This window comes from Lotus japonicus, chromosome 2 (assembly GCF_012489685.1).
Source record: "Lotus japonicus ecotype B-129 chromosome 2, LjGifu_v1.2".
In the NCBI taxonomy this organism is placed as follows: domain Eukaryota; kingdom Viridiplantae; phylum Streptophyta; class Magnoliopsida; order Fabales; family Fabaceae; genus Lotus; species Lotus japonicus.
Window position 1 is genome coordinate 21,205,369 of NC_080042.1, and position 17,850 is coordinate 21,223,218.

General features: G+C 40.9%; 1 long non-coding RNA gene across 3 annotated transcripts; it reads right to left on the reverse strand.

Moving 5' to 3' along the window:
- Positions 1 to 973: 973 nt before the first annotated feature.
- LOC130737773 (uncharacterized) lies at positions 974 to 16,922 on the reverse strand. 3 transcript variants are annotated; one of them, XR_009018941.1, is made up of 5 exons: positions 16,822 to 16,922; positions 16,095 to 16,176; positions 15,912 to 15,964; positions 15,712 to 15,840; positions 974 to 1,353 (listed from the first exon to the last, which is right to left on the reverse strand). It is a non-coding gene; the product is annotated as an uncharacterized LOC130737773 (long non-coding RNA). The 3 variants fall into 3 exon arrangements; XR_009018942.1 differs by lacking the exon at positions 974 to 1,353 and adding an exon at positions 8,028 to 9,885; XR_009018940.1 differs by lacking the exon at positions 974 to 1,353 and adding an exon at positions 14,476 to 15,015.
- Between the last annotated feature and the right edge of the window lie 928 nt (positions 16,923 to 17,850).

Genomic DNA, 17,850 nt, shown 5'->3' on the forward strand with positions numbered 1-17,850 from the left:
TTGTTAATTCTTATCCCTATGCTTATGATCTTGATTCTACCTTATATTTCAACTCTATATTGCATGATTAGCTTGAGTGCTCGCTTGCTAAAGGCTAAACTATAGTCATATCGGAAGATTGTTGTGGTTTAGGGACTTGGGTTGAAATTGATCCTCTTATGCTTGCTTCTAGGAATAGAGTGGGGGTTGGATTATGTTGGCCTGAATTGCATGATTTAAAACCTCATATAAATGACTAAGTACACAATGAATTGAGCTTAGCTTTTAGTACGAGAGAATTGCTTATGTGAGGAATCAATAAGTGAGTAACTAGGCTAGAACAACAAGGAATTGAATCAAGATTTCATTTGCATAGGGTAGGTTGATTAGAGAGGACTGGATGAACGATAACTCAAAGCATATTTATCAATTGATATTTACAACTCTTCACTTTTGTTCATTTTTCAAACTCTTTGTTACAAACAATCAAATCAAATTCTGAAATTTTATTGCTTTCAAAACTCACAAGGTTCAAGCTTAAACCATAATTCTCACTCACGGTCCATGTGGATTTGATATTAAAACCCGGAGATATTTGTGCACTTGCAGATTATCCAACACAAGCGTTGTCGCCACAAGCCCATTTGTGGACTCGTGGACTCAAAAGGACATGTTGAGTAAATCAAAATTTAGATTTAGCTTTACCTACGATGCCATGTTGGCAACCATTCTTGTTCACTAGGCCTTGACATTAGTTAGCTTTTTCTCGCGCTTGCCGCCCTTGTTTTTAAAGACACTCTTAGCTCTCATGCTTCAAGCTCGGTGTCTTGTGGACTGGGCGAGACTCCCAGGGCCCTCGCCCATGGACGCTTGCCTCAAGGCGACGCGCGAGCCAGAGAATTAGGCCTCCCCGAGAGGCCCAACCGGCCCACTAAAGACAGTTAGGGACGCCAGACCCAACCCCTAGCCTATAAAAGGGGGCGGTTACCGACTGTAAGAGACTCTTGGCTCATTTGATAAATAACAAACTTGAAATTCAGTTACATTTTCTCTCTAAGCGGTTACACGATCTCTTTCTCTCTAGATTCTCTCATTGCAATCCTTTCACTCTAGGTACTATACCTTCTTTCTATGTTCTTGGCTGGAACACAACTGAATTCCCTAGCATTTAAAATCCTTTAAATTTCTACAATCCCTCATCCAAACACAACCTAAGAATGTGATGGTTATATGCATTGAAAAAGGTAAAAACCAATTAACATACAAATCTGCTCTTCCAGCTTGATCTTGCTTGTCTGCCTTTCCAAACACGTTTAACGTAAATCCCTCAACATATAAATTGTCTCCAGGGCTCAACTTGGTTGCCTTTCTATCCTGCAAGGATATGGGGGAAAAAGAAAACGTCCTAAGTAAGCAAGCTATGGATTGAATATTGACAACAAGCAACTATATCAATTTAGAAAGAAAAAACCTTCTAAGCCACGGTCTACAAGACATACTTTTATCTTTAAATTAAATCAATTCCAGTTTCCCCTCCACTGCTATATCAATCAATTCACATACTAGCTATATAAATCAGTTTCCCCTCTACTGCTATCTTCAAATGAATCTCACTGTTTGACAATTAAATTAGCTCAAAATGGAAATGCTCAACAATTGCCACTATTGCAATAGAACATAGTATATTTAAATTGGATAGATCAACAAAACCAGCAGCATCACAATGAAACACGGTAAATGACGATACCCAAATAAGAAAAATGATTAAAATTTCCTTAAAGTCATATAAAGCAAGTGAAATAGAAGGAAACACCATCTGGAGCTGTTTTTCCCACTATCCAATCTAAATCAGATGAAGGCAATCAACAGAATCAACATACCTGATACAAAGTTTCAGTTTTTCACAAAAAGAAAGGAAAAATCCCTGTGAAGCACGGCTGCGTCATTTTGCTCGCCGCACCGATACCGGGTACGCCTCAGGTGCGCGTACACCCGGGTACGGAGCGTACCCGAATGCAATTCCAAACAAAAAAAATGGGTGTGTCGCCGGGTACGCCATGAGTACGCAATTGGGTACGTTTTCCAGTTAAATAATGAAAAAATTAAAAATTACTTTTTTTCCAACCGGCGCTCTCTGTTTCCTTCCTTGGCTTTCTTCCGCTGCTCAACTTCTCACAGTGGTGTCGCTTGGTTATTTACTTCCCCTGTTTGCATCCTCTGTTTATCTACAAGATATGTTTCTAACTTTCTATTTGATGTCCCTCTTTCCTCCTTTTCTTTTTTCCCTGTTTCGTTTCCTTGAGTATGTGCTTTTGTTTGGTTGGAGGGAGCGAAGGAGGAAAGAAAAGAAAAAACACAAACCGAGGAATGAAATTAGATTAAGATGTAATCCAAATTCACACCTCGATTATGTGTTTTCTTTCCTTCCCTCTTTCCCCCCCTCCAACCAAACAAAGACCTCTGTGTGTTGTCTTCAATTTTATAGGTTGAACAATCTTATGTCTCTGCAATGTTATTTTAATTTGTGCTATTATCTTTTATTTAAAGCTCTACGTTAGGGTTTGTTTATGAGCTATTGTAGAATTTGTGCTATAGTCTATGTTAGAAGTTTAATTATAGCCTATATTTTCTATTTTTTACTTCACTACATACATAAATATATATATATATTAACGTACCCATTCGTACCCGCACCAAGAATTTTCTAAAAATGTCGTACCGCGTACTCAGTACCGTACCCGTACCCGGTACCGTACCAGTACCTGTGCATCCTAGAAAAATCCCCTTGAGAACAAGAGAGAGAGAGAGAGGAAGAAGCAAGGGTTGTACTCGGAGTCGGAGGGAATCAGGGAAAGATAAGGAGAGAGAAAGGAAGAAGACGATGTCGATGTGCGTGAGAGGAAAAAGAAACTGACGTGCGTGAGAAGCAGAAGACGATGTCACTATCACTGATCTTTATTTTATTTTTTGCACATTTGATACTTTTGTTTTTTCTCAAAAAAAGGGCCTGCGGCCCAAGAAAACAAATTTTTTTTGCAAGAAGCCTGGTGGACCGGGCGAGCCCCTAGAGGGCCTACGCCTAGGGGTTACCCGCCAAACGGCGGTTACCCAACCTGGGAATTGGGTCTCCTCCAGCGAGGCCCAACCGGCCCAACTGAGGCAGGTACACACATCAGGCTCAGCTCCCACCCGATAAAAAGGGAGCAGTTACCATTTGTAAGGGACTCTTGGTTCATTTGCTAATATACACAAAAAATTCAGTTATACTCTATCTCTCTAACTTTCTCACTCTAAGTGCAATCTCTCAACTCTAGGGACTATACCCTCTCTTAATGTTCATGGCAAGAACATTTGCCGCCGTCTGTGGGGATCGATAAATTTTCTATTCCCGAATCACGTGGATTGATTGTACGGTTGAAAGAAGTTTCGATCGCTTTTCAATTCAATCGGTTTCTGAGGAATTCGTTGATTCTCAGCGTTCTTTAAGCGTTTTCTAATGGAGACTCGTCGTCGACGACGTCGTGATTCACCGGAGAGGAGGCACATCTCGCCTCCATGTCGTGTTAGGGTGCAGGTGTGGTGCGAGCGCGTCGCGAGGAGGCTCAACAGAAGCAGTCGGCTCCGTCGCCTCCTCTGTCTCCTCCGCCCCCACCGCCTCCACCTCCACCTTCTCCGGCACCGCCTCTACCGAGTCCACCGTCTCCGCCTTCACAACCGGGATATCTGGTACACTCACCTGCTCCGTCGGTGGATAGGTCACCGTCGCCGCAACTAACGGTTACTCACAGGGACTGGCGGTGCATGATGCGAAGTGTCGATAACATCCGGCAACAGAATGATTATCTTCAAGAACAGCTCGATTTCTTTCGCCTCGAGCAACAGGACGAAGGAATTCGTGAGGCGGCAGCAGTCGCTGAGTTTGAACCTGTCTCGGCGAAGGTGAGAAAGGTTGCCATTCCGGACAACATGAAGAATCTACTTTTTGAGTCTTACAGCGGCAAGAATGATCCGAAGGATCATCTTGTCTACTTCAATACAAAAATGGTGATCAACGCGGCATCGCACACAGTCAAGTGTAGGATGTTCCCCTCGACGTTCAAGAGTACGACGATGGCGTGGTTTACGACTTTGTCTTGTGGTTCTATCACCAATTTTCCCGACTTCTCGTCGAAGTTTTTGATTCATTCTCCGCCAGCAAGACCAGGCAGGTGACGATTGATGACATGTATAATGTTCGCCAATCAGAAGGCGAAACCTTGAAGTAGTACATGTCTTGTGGTTCTATCACCAATTTTCCCGACTTCTCGTCGAAGTTTTTGATTCATTCTCTGCCAGCAAGATCAGGCAGGTGACGATTGATGACATGTATAATGTTCGCCAATCAGAAGGCGAAACCTTGAAGTAGTACATGGCGCGTTTTAGTGCAGCATCCGTAAAGATAGAGGAATCTGAATCGCGAGCTTCCACGCGAGCATTCAAGAATGGATTATTTCCAGGCCTGTTAAATAGCAAGCTAAGCAGGAAGCCATCCCGATCCATGACGGAAGTTCGAGCCCGGGCGAGCATGTATATTTTGGATGAAGAGGACGATGCATTCAAGCGTAAGCGTGCGGAAATGGAGAAGGATGGTGTCCTAGTGAAACAATCTGGGAAGCAGAGGTACGATGGTGGGAAGGGAAAGAGTAATAGGCAACAGGAGGCGAAGGGAAAGTTGGCGGCGAAGCCGACCAAAGAGAAATTGGCGCCACCATAGTGGCGGGAAAACGTGGAACAATGTCACCGCTGGGAGAAAAGAGGTTCCATTTGGCGAGCAGAGGCGGACATGGTACTCGACACTAACCTGGCAGACATCTTCCATGAAATAATGGCTACGCCCATGATTGGTGACCAGAGTTGCCCAACCGCCCGCCGCGGGATGTTGACGCCACCAGAAGGTGTGAGTACTACCGTGCAGTAGGCCATGATACCAATGATTGTCACGCCTTGGAAAAAGGGATTGAGAAGTTGGTTAAGGCAGGACGCTTGAGCAAATATGTCCAGAGTGATCGCTAGCAGGCCCCGACAACGAAACAGGAAACCCGGGCGATCGCAGGCCGAGGAGCCGAGGAGGCATTCGATAAGGAGTTGGAGTCACCAACCGTAACCATTAACATGATTGTTGGAGGGTTCGGAGGCGGCGGAGACACCTGTGCGGCGAGGGAACGACATGTGAGGGCGGTGAACTCCGTTCAGGAGATTCCTTTCGGTTTCAAGCACCCTGATATCATTATTTCAATGGAAGAATTTGTTGGGATTAGGCCTCACTTGGATGACCCAATTGTGGTCCTGTTGTCGATCAATAGTTTTAATATCAGGCGTGTGCTCCTGGATCAGGGCAGCTGGACAGACATCATCTATGGTGATGCATTTGACCAGCTCGGTTCAACAGACACTAATTTGACTCCTTACACAGGAACTCTTGTGGGGTTCTCGGATGAACAAGTTTGGAGGAACATGGGGGTTTACGTGGACGATATGATTGAGAAGTCAGTGCTGGGGGCGAATCATTATATGAGGACTTGTCGGAGGCTTTCGACGAGCTCCGCAAGCACAACATGAGGCTTAACCCGGAGAAGTGGTCCTTCGGGATTTAGGGGGGGAAATTTTGGGCTTTATGATTACATCCAGATGAATTGAGATTAACCCTGACAAATACAGGGTGATACAACAGATGAAAAGTCCAGGAAACGCGAAGGAAGTTCAACGCCTGACGAGATGGATTGCATCCCTTTCGAGATTCCTTCCTCATTCGGGCGATAAATCGACTCCATTCTTCAAATGCCTCAAGAACAACACACATTTGGTGGACTCCTGAGTGTGAGGAAGATTTTAATCGCTTGAAGGAACTCTTGTCCGCTCGCCCCATATTGTCGAAGCCAATCCAAGGTCACCCACTCCACTTGTACTTCTCAGTTGGCGATAATGCGATCAGCTCGGTGATTTTGCAAGAGGTGGATGGCGAGTAGAAGATCGTATACCTTGTAAGCAACACACTGCAAGGGGCGGAAATCGAATATCAGAAGATAGAGAAGGCGACGTTGGCTGTGCTTTTGACCGCCAGGCGGTGGAGGCCTTACTTTCAAAGCTTTCAAGTAAGAGTGAGAACTGATATGCCTTTGAGACAAGTTTTGCAGAAACCGGATTTGTCGGGCAGGCTGGTGGCTTTGTTAGTAGAATTGTCAGAATCTGGCTTATAGTATGACAAGAGAGGAAAAGTTGGGGCACATACTCTAGCGGACTTTGTGGAGGAGCTGGCACCGGAATCAAGCGAAATAGTGAACACACAGTGGACATTATTCGTGGACAGTTCCTCGAACGAAAACGGAAGTGGAGCAGGTGTAACTTTGGAAGGACATGGGAAATTGACTTTGGAGCAGTCTTTAAGGTTCGAGTTCAAGGCGAGCAACAACCAAGCAGAATATGAGGCACTGATTCCCGGGCTAAAATTGGTAATCGAGGTACAGATTGACAGCTTCCTCATTAAGACATATTCTCAGTTGAAAGCGAACCAGGTGAGTGGGTCTTTTAAGGTAAAGGAGCCCAATCTGGTTAAGTACTTGGAGCGTGTGTGATTCCTGATGGGTCTTTTGAAGGAGGTGACCGTCGAGTTCGTTCCAGGGACCAAGAATCAGAGAGCGGACGCGCTGGCCAAACTAAGGAGTACCAAGAAGCCCGAAAACAACCGAAGCGTGATTCAAGAAACCCTAGCTCGCCCTAGCATCGAGGGAGAGTTAGTTGTGTGCGTGAAACAGCAGAAGACTTGGATGGATCTGATTGTAGATATCCTGGCAGGACAGCCAAGTGAGGTTGTGAGACCCAAGTTTTTAAGCTTAGAATAAACCGAATAAAATTCCTATTCACGATTAGGTATGATGTATCGTGAAGGAAAACCTGAACAAGTTTATCGAATGGAATTAATTTATGAAGGAGAAAGTTCAGGAAAAGGCTAAGGATAGTATTAAAGTCGATAAAAGTTATAGCACGATTAGTATTTACTTATAACTAGGACAAGAGCGATCGTAAACAATTAATTTACACTTAAAGACACGATGGAAACTAATTCCAAAAATCTTCAGAGAAATGTTAGAACTTCTCTTATTCGTCTATAAACAAGCGTTTCGATACGAAACCCTAGAATGTACGAACGTCAAATTCCAATACTCGGAAGTTTGCCGAAACTAAATCACTGATAGTTCAAGAAACCTAAAATCAACCAACGATGAAGACTTTTTCTATTCGGAGCTTCAAATGAAGATTCCACACGCATACACCCATTTCTCTTGATGTTTCCAATCTTTCTTCAGAACAAAGTTTTCTCATCCGACATCAACTGCAAAAAGTAGTTTTTTGGGTAAAATCGATTTACACCGATTTTGGATCGTTTGATTTAATTCCAAGAAACCTGTTTTGAGTTCTGGAATTCTGTCGCCAGAACCTATCTTAGATTTCTTCGAGGAATACGCAGGAAAATCGGAATCGCGAAATTTTCATTTTTCCGCATTTTCCAAAACCTATAAATAGCAAGAAAATGAAAAAAATTTCAAACCCTTCACCCATTTGGAACCCAAACCCGCGAGCACAAGGAGAAAGAGGATTTTTGCCGTTTCTTGCCCGATTGCTGCACCGTTCGTTGCTATTCGAAGACATCGAGGTATAGATACTATCCCTCACTTCTGATCGTCAATTCCGTCGTCTTTCTCTATGTCATTCTGTGCTCAAAGTTTTGAGCTTTTTGTAAAACTGTCCAAATAGCTTGATTTTATTGTCTAAACATATTCCCTACGTACCCAAGAGTACTTCTAGCGGATTACATTTTGCCGAATGTCGCCGAAATGCCGCCGGAATTCATTTCTGCTGGAAAAACCCATTTTGAGCCAAAGTCTCATCCTTTAAGCTGAAAACTCTCGACTTAGCTTAGTTTTAGTAGGATTAGTCGTCATAAACGTCGTTGGTAATGTCCCCATCCAATTTGTTTTTCGAAATTCCAATTTTGAAATTCTGAGCTAAAAATATTGACCAAAATACCCCTGCGACAGTTTTCCATCCGAAAATTTTTCCGAGCTTAGATTCGTCTTAGTTACGACTAATGATAACCTAGGAACCAAGTTTGATCGAAGAAAAATCGACGCACACAATTATGATGTGTGGCCGAGAGCTCCTCTTTAGGGGGAGGAAAATTTTGTTTTTCGAAAACTTGTCTTAACGCGTTAGATTATCGTACTTCGAGGTTTATAATGCTTCGTGTAACCCTAATACTTATTGTTTGCTGAGTTTCTGACTCATTGTGATTGATTTATGTGAATTTTCTTTAAGGTTCGTTTGAGGAACTCTGTGGAGTCGGAGAGGAAGGTTGTGAAGGAGAACTTGAGGAACACCCTGGAGGAACTACAGGTGAGGGCTACTCACTGAATACTAGATAATGATTTAGGTGTCGACGAATTCGACTTGATTTATTGTTTATGCACTTGATTGTGTTTGACTGGGAAAAATGTTTTCTGAGGCTACGACTGACAATTGATAATCATTTATTGCTTGAATTGGTTGAGATTGATTCACATGCTATGTGCTAAATGGTTAATCTAGGATGTGCTGATAATGATTCACATGCTATGTGCTAAATGGTTATTCTATGATGTGTTGATATGTGCCATGACTGTTGGATTGCGTTACTTTGATTATGGAGTTACACATATATCTGTTGTACGTCAGAGAGGATAACGGGCAGTTATGCCAAATTTATCATGAGATTTTGAGAAAGTTTGACGGGACGAACAGAGGTTCGGGCCTTGTTATTGTTTTGATGGATCGAGACCTTTTCTGGGAATCACTTGGGATTATGGGATCTTTTAAACTCATAAGGTTAGAGACAAAACAAAATGGAAACTATTTTACAAGGAAAATTCATAAGACACTAAACAACCTCTGAACCTTTAAATAATGATCACAATCGCAAATAAGAGCTTAGGACTTGAATATTAGTTTTGGAAAATGAGAAGTGTCGCCGAGTCCAAGTTTTGGGGAAACTAATGAGTTTCCGAGTATGTTGATACTCTTTGCTCGAGGAGCAGTTTTGTTGTTTGACTATCTAAAAGATTAGTCGGGAAAATTAATAAGTTTCTGAGTACTTTGATGCTCTTTTGCTCGATGAGCAGTTTTGTTGTTTGGTTATCTAAAAGATAAGCCGGGAAACGGGTAGTTTCCAAGTACGTTGGTACTTTTTGCTCGCTGAGCAGTTTTTGACCATCGGATGGAGATGAGTCGGATGATTCGAGAAATTGTAACACCCCGATTTCGGTGGCGTCACTTTAGTAACTCAAAATAAAATAAAGCGGAAAAAGCAGGTATTTTTTTTTGTTTTGTTTAAATAAAAAGACTTGTCGAAATAAAGACTCAACCCAATCGCGATTAACAGCGATTAATATACAATACAAGCACAGCCCTCGCTGCAACTAAACATCGTCACGAGTGACCTCCAGTGACGGAAAGGTAGTGCCCGTGGGCAAATATGTACAAACTAAAACAAAGGTTAAGTATTCTGAGTACAGTCCTCCAACGAAAGTAAGTCGGCCCAAAACGGCCTCAAAAGACTTCCTACGTCCGACAAACTCCCTGTGATCCTCATGGAAGGGAATCACATGAAAAGCTAATAGTCGGGGACCTGCCCTGCCCCAAAATAAGGAATGACAATCAGAGCTATGACTCTAACAACCATCTCAAAGACTCTAACCACCCATAACCCACACTACTTTCATCGACCCTTCCTCGATCAGGCCTGAAGTCCGGGTCCTCGTCGAAAGCTTCAGTAATAGTCATTACGCTCCGGGTCTTTCCCGCACAACGAATCATCATGAACCGGCTGACGGACGCCTGGCAGCAGGCCGACCGCCCAAACACAAACATACACACAAAGCCAAGGCGCTAGGGTCAACTCACGGAATAAAATAGATAATACAAACAACATGTGATAAAGGGGGTATATATATATGTTGTATATATACGTATAAGTCATGTATTGCCTACCCTAAGGTTGATACATAGCATGTTTATCAACATAAAATCATCAAGATATATATAACGATGTTTATCAACAACAAATCACAATAACATTCACAAGTATGGTTAGGTGCATGGCGTGCCAGTGCAATGTCATGCTCAAAAGATGATCCGGATAAAATGTCACCATCTCGATGGATGGGACAAGCCAAGCACCTCGCTTCGCTAAAGCACCTCGCTTTTATGAAGCAGCACGCTCCTGTGAAGCAGCACGCTCTTGTGAAGCAGCTAGCTCCATTTGGGGCATCTAGCTCCGTTGAAGTCCGATCTGATATCGTCCTTCGGAAAGCAGCACACTTTCCAAGAAATGTATGCATGAATGCAATATGGTTAGCCAAACAACGAATCGTCCTCACCAAGGCACGCGTGTCTAGCTAGAGTACATTGTCTCTACAATACTCTAAGGTAAACAAAGAAGTGCTAATCGCATTTGGTAACTTTACTAGTCACTTGGGCTCACCGTCACGATGGCCAAACAAACTGCTCAACGAGCAAAAGAATGCATCTGGCATTCAGTGACTTTTCAAGTTACTTTGACTCACCAGCTCGATGGTCAAATGGACTGTTCAACGAACAAGGAGAATGTTGCTCGCACTCAGTGACTTTTCAATTTACTCAGGCTCATCAGCTCGATGGCCGAAAGGCTGCTCAATGAGCAAAGATGGTGCACTCGCACTTGGGGACTTTCCAATCATCCCTGGCTCATCCTTTGGATGGCTAGATAAACCGCTAAAGGAAACAAAAGGTGCTATCGCACTCAAAGTTTTCCTCACACTTAGATTGTCGACCCTTCCTGTTTTCCAAACCATTTTCACATCCTAAGTCTTTTCCAAGAGGTTATCATCATTATTTAAAAGTGTTCTATCTTTGATTAGTGTATTATGAATTTCATTTACAAATCAAGTTCTGAATTCGTTTGTTTCAAAACTCTATAAGTAAAAAGATCCCAATAAACCCAAGTAATTCCCCGGGAAGGTCTCGATTCCTAAAACAATAAAGGCTCGAACCTTGGTTCGACCTATCAAACATTCCCAAAACAAACCCGTCATTGCCATGACGAAGATAAGTGTAATCCACACTCCGAAAGTCGCATTAAATGCACGAATACAGTCAGCACAATTTAATCTTAAACACAAATAAATCAAGCTCTATTGAGCGATGAAACATTAATGCAGTGCTGCAAAACATAACCCTGTCATGTCCACTAGAAAGCGATAAGACAGAAACCAGTAAACGGCCGAAGCCTCTCAGGAAACGGAGACACACGTCTCATATAAGTTCACTCGGTCGAAGCCTCTAGAAAACATTTTTCAGAACAGTTCATGCAATATTTGTGCAGAATTTAACAAATAAGTCGAACAAGTCGACTCTAGGTCATTAACTAATAACGGTGAGTTGCCACTCACGATCACAATACATTCAAGTCGAATTTATCGACGCCTACACACAAAAAATAGCTAGTAAGTAAGTTGCCCTAACCTCGAGTTGTTCCAGTCTCGCGGTGTAGGTCTCCCTCACAAGCTTGTTCAGTCAATCCCAAAGTTTCCACAATTGAACCTTTGAGCAAACAAGGCAATAATGAATCAATCACAAGTCGATACAGTCGAAACAATCCTAACTAATGTTCGACTAAGCTCAAGAAACTTCAGAGTACAACATTTAGGCACGAATGGAAGGGCTTCCCCCGAATGGATGAGTTTTGACTCGATTCAGGTTTTGTACAAAAACACTTTATTCGCTAAAACGTGCATAACTTGAGCTACAGAACTCGGAATGACACGAAACCGGCGCCAAAATTTCCACAATGGAAAGAGCTACGCAATGGCTCAGGTCATAGAGACTCAAAAATTATTTTTGGACACGGTACCCAAGCAAATAGGTTTCGGCCACTATAGAAAATAGGGTTTTCGAACTTTTTCTTCGATCTAAATCAATCCCTAGGTATTCTTAGGCGATATCTAGGCCAGGGAAACTCTCAGAAAAATTATCGGGTCGAAAATTGTCGCAGGGGTATTTTGGTCATTATTTTTAGCTCGGAAACTCAAAATCAGAATTTCGAAAAACAAATTTGATGAGCTCGATCCTAACGACATTTATAACAACTAATCCTACTGAAGCTAAGCTCAGTCGAGAGTTTTTGATCCAAAAAGCGGAACCTCTGTCAGAAAATGGGTATTTTCAGAAAACTTGACCTCTGCGACGATTCGGCAGGATTCAGTCGAAAACAACTGGATATTCATGCTCTAGAGCACGTGGGCATTAAGTTTAGACACCAAAATCAGCTTATTTGGACAGTTTTACAAAAAGCTCCAAACTTTGAGCTCAGAAAAACATAGAAAAAGTCGACAGATCTGACGATCAGAAGTGAGGGATAGTAACTATACCTCGATGTCTTCGATTAGCAACGAACGGTGAAGCAATCGGGCAAGAAACGACGAAAATCAACTTCTTCCTTTTTCCTCCTTGCACCCCTCGGCCGTGTGTGTGTGTTTGTGAATTTTTTTGTTTTTTTTTTTCATTTTTCATACTATATATAGGAAATGGGAAATGCAGAAAAATGAGAATTTCGCGATTCCGATTTTTCCTACTGATTCCAACGTATTTTAGACACGATATTCTTCCCGCTGAATCTTCTAATTCTCCAAAGAAATATCAGTATGATTTTTTGGTTTTCGAGGCTTGTTTTTAATGTTTACCGGCTTAAAAATGCACTTTATGCACTTTATGCTTTTGACCTCGGATGCAGAAACTTCCTTCTGAAGAAAGATTCGGAACGTCGATTAGAGTGGGCATGCGCGGATGAAATCTTTATTTGAAGCTCCGAATAGAAAAAGTCTTCATCGTCCGTCGATTTTAGGGTTTTTGAACTATCAGGGATTCCGTTTCGGCAAACTTCCGAGAATTGGAATTTGACGTTCGTACATTCCAGGGTTTCGCATCGAAATACTTGTTTACTGACGAATAAGAGAAATTCTAACATTTCTCTGAAGATTTTTGGAATTAGTTTCCATCGCGTCCTAAAGTGTAAATTAGCTATTTACTAGTGTCTTTGACCTAAGATTAGGCGAATGTTAGTCGTGCTATACTTTTATCGGTTTTGATACAATCCTTGAACTTTTCCTGAACCTTCTCCTTCATAAATTTATTTCATCCAATAAACTCTTGTTCAGGTTTCCCTTCACGATACATCGAACTTATTCGTTAATAAGGAATTTCACTAATTTATTCTAAGCTTAAAATCTTGGGTCTCACAGAAATCATCATGAGATACTTTTTATAATTAATTGTCTTTTGTCGCAGAATCGACATTTACCTTAGAGTATTCTTTTTAGAGACAATAAGTTAGCTAGAACACGTGACGAGTGAGGTCGGAGACGTTGTTTGGCTAATCACTTTGCATTCATGCACTCATTTTGAGGTTAATACACGGTGGGATGCCGGACCTCGGTGGATTCTAAAATGGTCATAAGACCCGGATTTCCACATAAGAACACTGCTGTGATTCTTAGTAGCAGACGGAAATGGCAGACCTGCGGGTTCACTGCTGATCTGACTACATTTTGTTTGGTATAAGAGACGCCCGAGCGGAAATGGTCCCACCGTGGCTGGTGTTAGGGCTGACTCGTTGGTGCCCATCCCTCCGGATTGCATCTTGTTCCTTAGCATTGCATTCATGCACCATTCATGCTGATTTAGTTGTCGAGTGTATTTGTTACTTGTTAACATTGCTTGAGATATGTTAATTGCTAGTAAATGTTATTCACTTTCGTTTGGCAGGATATACAATTTATAATGCTGTCACTCATATCTAAGCCCACAGCAGCATTTTTGGCCTTCCGCCGCGGACAGAAAACCGTGGGCACATGTTAAAAAACCGTGGTTGAAAGCTTACCCCGCGGTTTTGCCACGGTTTCCATGTCGCAGTGTATGTGGCCGTGGCCAAGTTCAAGTGCCACGGTTTTGTGATTTTAAAGCCACGGTTCGCTCATGAACTTAATGCCACAGTTTATATAATACCACACTTGGTAAACCGTGGCTCTATAAATTTCAACCACGTATTATTGAGACGTTTATGCCACGGTTTATTTGTGCCTTTGATGCCACGGTTTATATATGCCTATTATGCCACAGTTTTTTAACCGTTGTCATCATAGTGGTTTTTTGGAAAGCTTTATACCAATTATTTTTTAGAACCTTTTAAGCTACTTTTTTTTAACTGAGCTTGCAATTCACTCAAATTTTAAGCTAAATGCAATGATAGATAGGTATGCTAATATGATAAGAAATATCTATCAATTGACTTAACTGCATATTACCTACCATCTAGATCGAATCATCCTCTAAAAGTATTATTGGTGACCCAAAACATTGAATGAAAACAAAACGGAAACAAAGGTATCAAACAACAATCAAAAGAATCCCATGAACTCAAATAAAGGACATTCTGAAGAACTTAAAATATTCAGGAAGAAGGCCTAATAATTATATGGCCTACTTAAATCACATCTCATCCTATAGCAAGCCATATCAGCAAGTATTTGGGGTTGCTCTATAAAATAACATAGAAAAGTGGGTAAAATTCTGAACAGGGGTTAAAATTGCAAAAACAAATGGATAAGTATGTGCCCTTCTTTATATCCAAATCCTAAGCCAAGAAAAGTGGATATGCAGAGGCTTCAAAATCTTGAGACAATATAAAATAGGGTTAAGGGTCATATTAGTCCCCGTGTTTGTAAAAACGTTTGATTTAGGTCCCTCAGTCAAAAAACCGCCAGTAATTGTATTATAAACTGCCAGTAATTGTAAAAAAAACCGCCACTAATCGTCATTTTTTGCTAAGGGACCAAAATCAAACACTTTTACAAACACAGGGACTAATATGACTGTTAACCCTATAAAATATTTGGAGCTCTTCCAGCTTCAATTGCAACAAATCAGTATAGTCTGCCATGTGAAAAATGGACAGAAAAAAAGTTCAACATTGACAAACATTTAGCATTTAATAGTTCAATATGACACAAAAGTATTAGAACAGCCCAAAAACTTAAGAAAAGCAAGAATTTAGTTTAAAACTATATACTTGATAAATCTTATGTAGGCATGGCAAGCTACAAAGAAGCTCCCCACACTTATGTTGGTCCAAACATATTAAAGATTAGCTATCCAGTATCTACAAAAGATTATGTGTCATCATAGAGCTAAATTATATTCAAAACCTATTTATTTATAACTATTTCTAACAGAATGAAGTTGCAATAGCCTCTTGGAGAGAACACACCCGTCACTAATGGACACTTGATTAAGAAATGGACGTGAAGTGTTCATCATAAAAGAGGATGCCCAGTTTGACTTTGTTCATATTGGTTTCTTGGCAAAATGAAATAAAAATAGATAATAACAACTCCCCCGTGGGCTTTTGAGATCTCCAGTGGAGAAAACCAAAAGGATTTTTATTCAAACTATACCACTGATACCTAAAGCTTCTTAAAGTGGGGAAACATAAAACCAAGGTGTTTAAATTAAAAAGGAAGACTAGAGCACAATTGAATGTTTCAGCTACTTAAACAAAAAGTTTCTACTAGATAATTAGATATCATATCACCAAATGCTCTGTACCAAAAAAGAAAAGAAAAAACTTACTAGATGCTTATACCATGACTTCCAAAGAGGTCAGTTCTGTCAGTGACTGCATACTTAGCCATCACTCAGCTCTCTCACTTTCAAATGGTCCTCATTCCTTGATGTCCATCCTTTACTTGCTTCTAATTCCTGAAAATCACATTTCAATGTTTTTGCACTTCTCATCCCTCCCAAAAAGTTATTTAAGAATTATTACATACCTTTCTCTGGTTCTTTATCACATCTCATTTTCCAGTACCTTAGTGATGAGCACCTATTCATAAAACACAGAAACAAGGAAAGAAAAAGAGGATAAAAGAAATTAATACTAATAGTTTGGACCAAACTACAATCATAAGGATCATGAACCAGAATCATCAACTCAGTCATAAAAACCAAATCACCTAGCAAAGGTACACCATGACCCCCTTGCTGCCTCATCGGCTTAACACAACCTCTAACCAATATTAACGTGTCCTCATCAACCTGTAACAGCCAAGGAAAGCATAGAAAAGCATAGGATAAAACGTTAGGAATCTTGCAGCTTCTAAAGATCCAAAGAAACAAACAGCTCCAATGATTCTTGTTAATTCATCAAGTACTTGGCTCTAGGTTTCATTCCAACAGTTTCTAGATTTTCTCTCTCCGTTTTGAACATAAGTTATTTAACGGAAGAGATGCCATTAACCCGGGACCTTTGCTGCCCAGAAATTCCCAAGTAAGAATATCCACCATGCAAGGCAACACATGTTAAACAATATCACCAGGGCAAACAGGCCTCCAGGCTTTATATCTTTTTTTTTTCCTTTCCATTTAACAGTTCAAGAGATGACTATTACAGTTGGTGCACATTGGAAAATGTGTTTAAAAATCTTGAGGTAGTGTAGATGCAATAAAGCCTCTTTATTCACACTGGCATAACATAAAAATGTTGACAGAAAACAGCATAATTAGTGGTGCAAATCACAAACACAAGAGCACAATGTGTATACTGATCAGGGATATTCACGGCTGACTTTAAGAAATAGGATCAAGTTTTCAATAGATGTATATCTATCTAAATATCCGGATAGCATGAATAGATGATAACTTCACACACAGTAAGGTATTTTCAGAGCAGGAGTTACTCACTTCTTTCTTTCTAGGTGTGGGTGCAATTAGTGACCCAAAGCGTGAGTGCGCCAACTGATTCTCTGCTTGCTCCAACTTTTCAGCTAAATCTGAGCTATTTATATTAGGGGTGGTGATCGATGGTGGTTGTGGTGGTGGAAGGGGGCGATGGGGACGCGTTCGTGGCGGCGGGCGAGGGGGTTGGCAGAGTGGATGTCGTGGTCGCAGGAGACGCAGAGGGAGGCGACGTCGGCCTTGCAGGTGACGGAGGCCAGAGCTTGCTCGCAGACCTCGCAGAGAGGGACACGCATGTGGCGGGAGGCGAGCTTGTTGGCGGCGTGGCTGGTGGAGTCGCAGGGGAAGCAGAGGAACGCCGAGTCGGCGCGGCAGAACAGGGTGGCCGGCGAGGATTTGCAGGAATCACAGTTTGGTTTGTGAGGGTTAGGGATTTGATGTGATTTAGGGGCCCGTTTGGTGGATAGGATAGGATAGGATAGGACAAGATAATAATCATATCTTGTTGTTATCTGTTGTTAGTTGTGCCAGCAGGATAGGATAAGACTATCCTGTCTCCTATCCTATCCTGTCAATCATGTGTAAAAGTTATCCTGAGGGGGGAGCTAGGATAGAACAGGATAGGATACCAGTTATATATTTTCTTTCAGTATCCTAACTCCAAATTAATTTATTTTAATATTATATTATTTATAATTTATAATAATATTAATTAATAAATATAAAAATATTAATTTAACTAAAATAAATAATAAATAAAATTATTATTCATAAAAATAAATAATAAATAAAATTATTATTCATAAATAGTAAAATAGACTACACACTTACAAATATTGATTTATTAATAATAATAGACTAATTTAATATTTTCATTCATATTATTTAAAAATTATTTATCTACTTATATAATAATTTAAAAATAAAGTATTTTTGAAATAATAATATTTTTAATTTAGTTAATTTTCATTGTTTATCATGTGTCACAACTAAGTGGAAACCATTGATTACAAATATTGATTTTTAATAGTAATA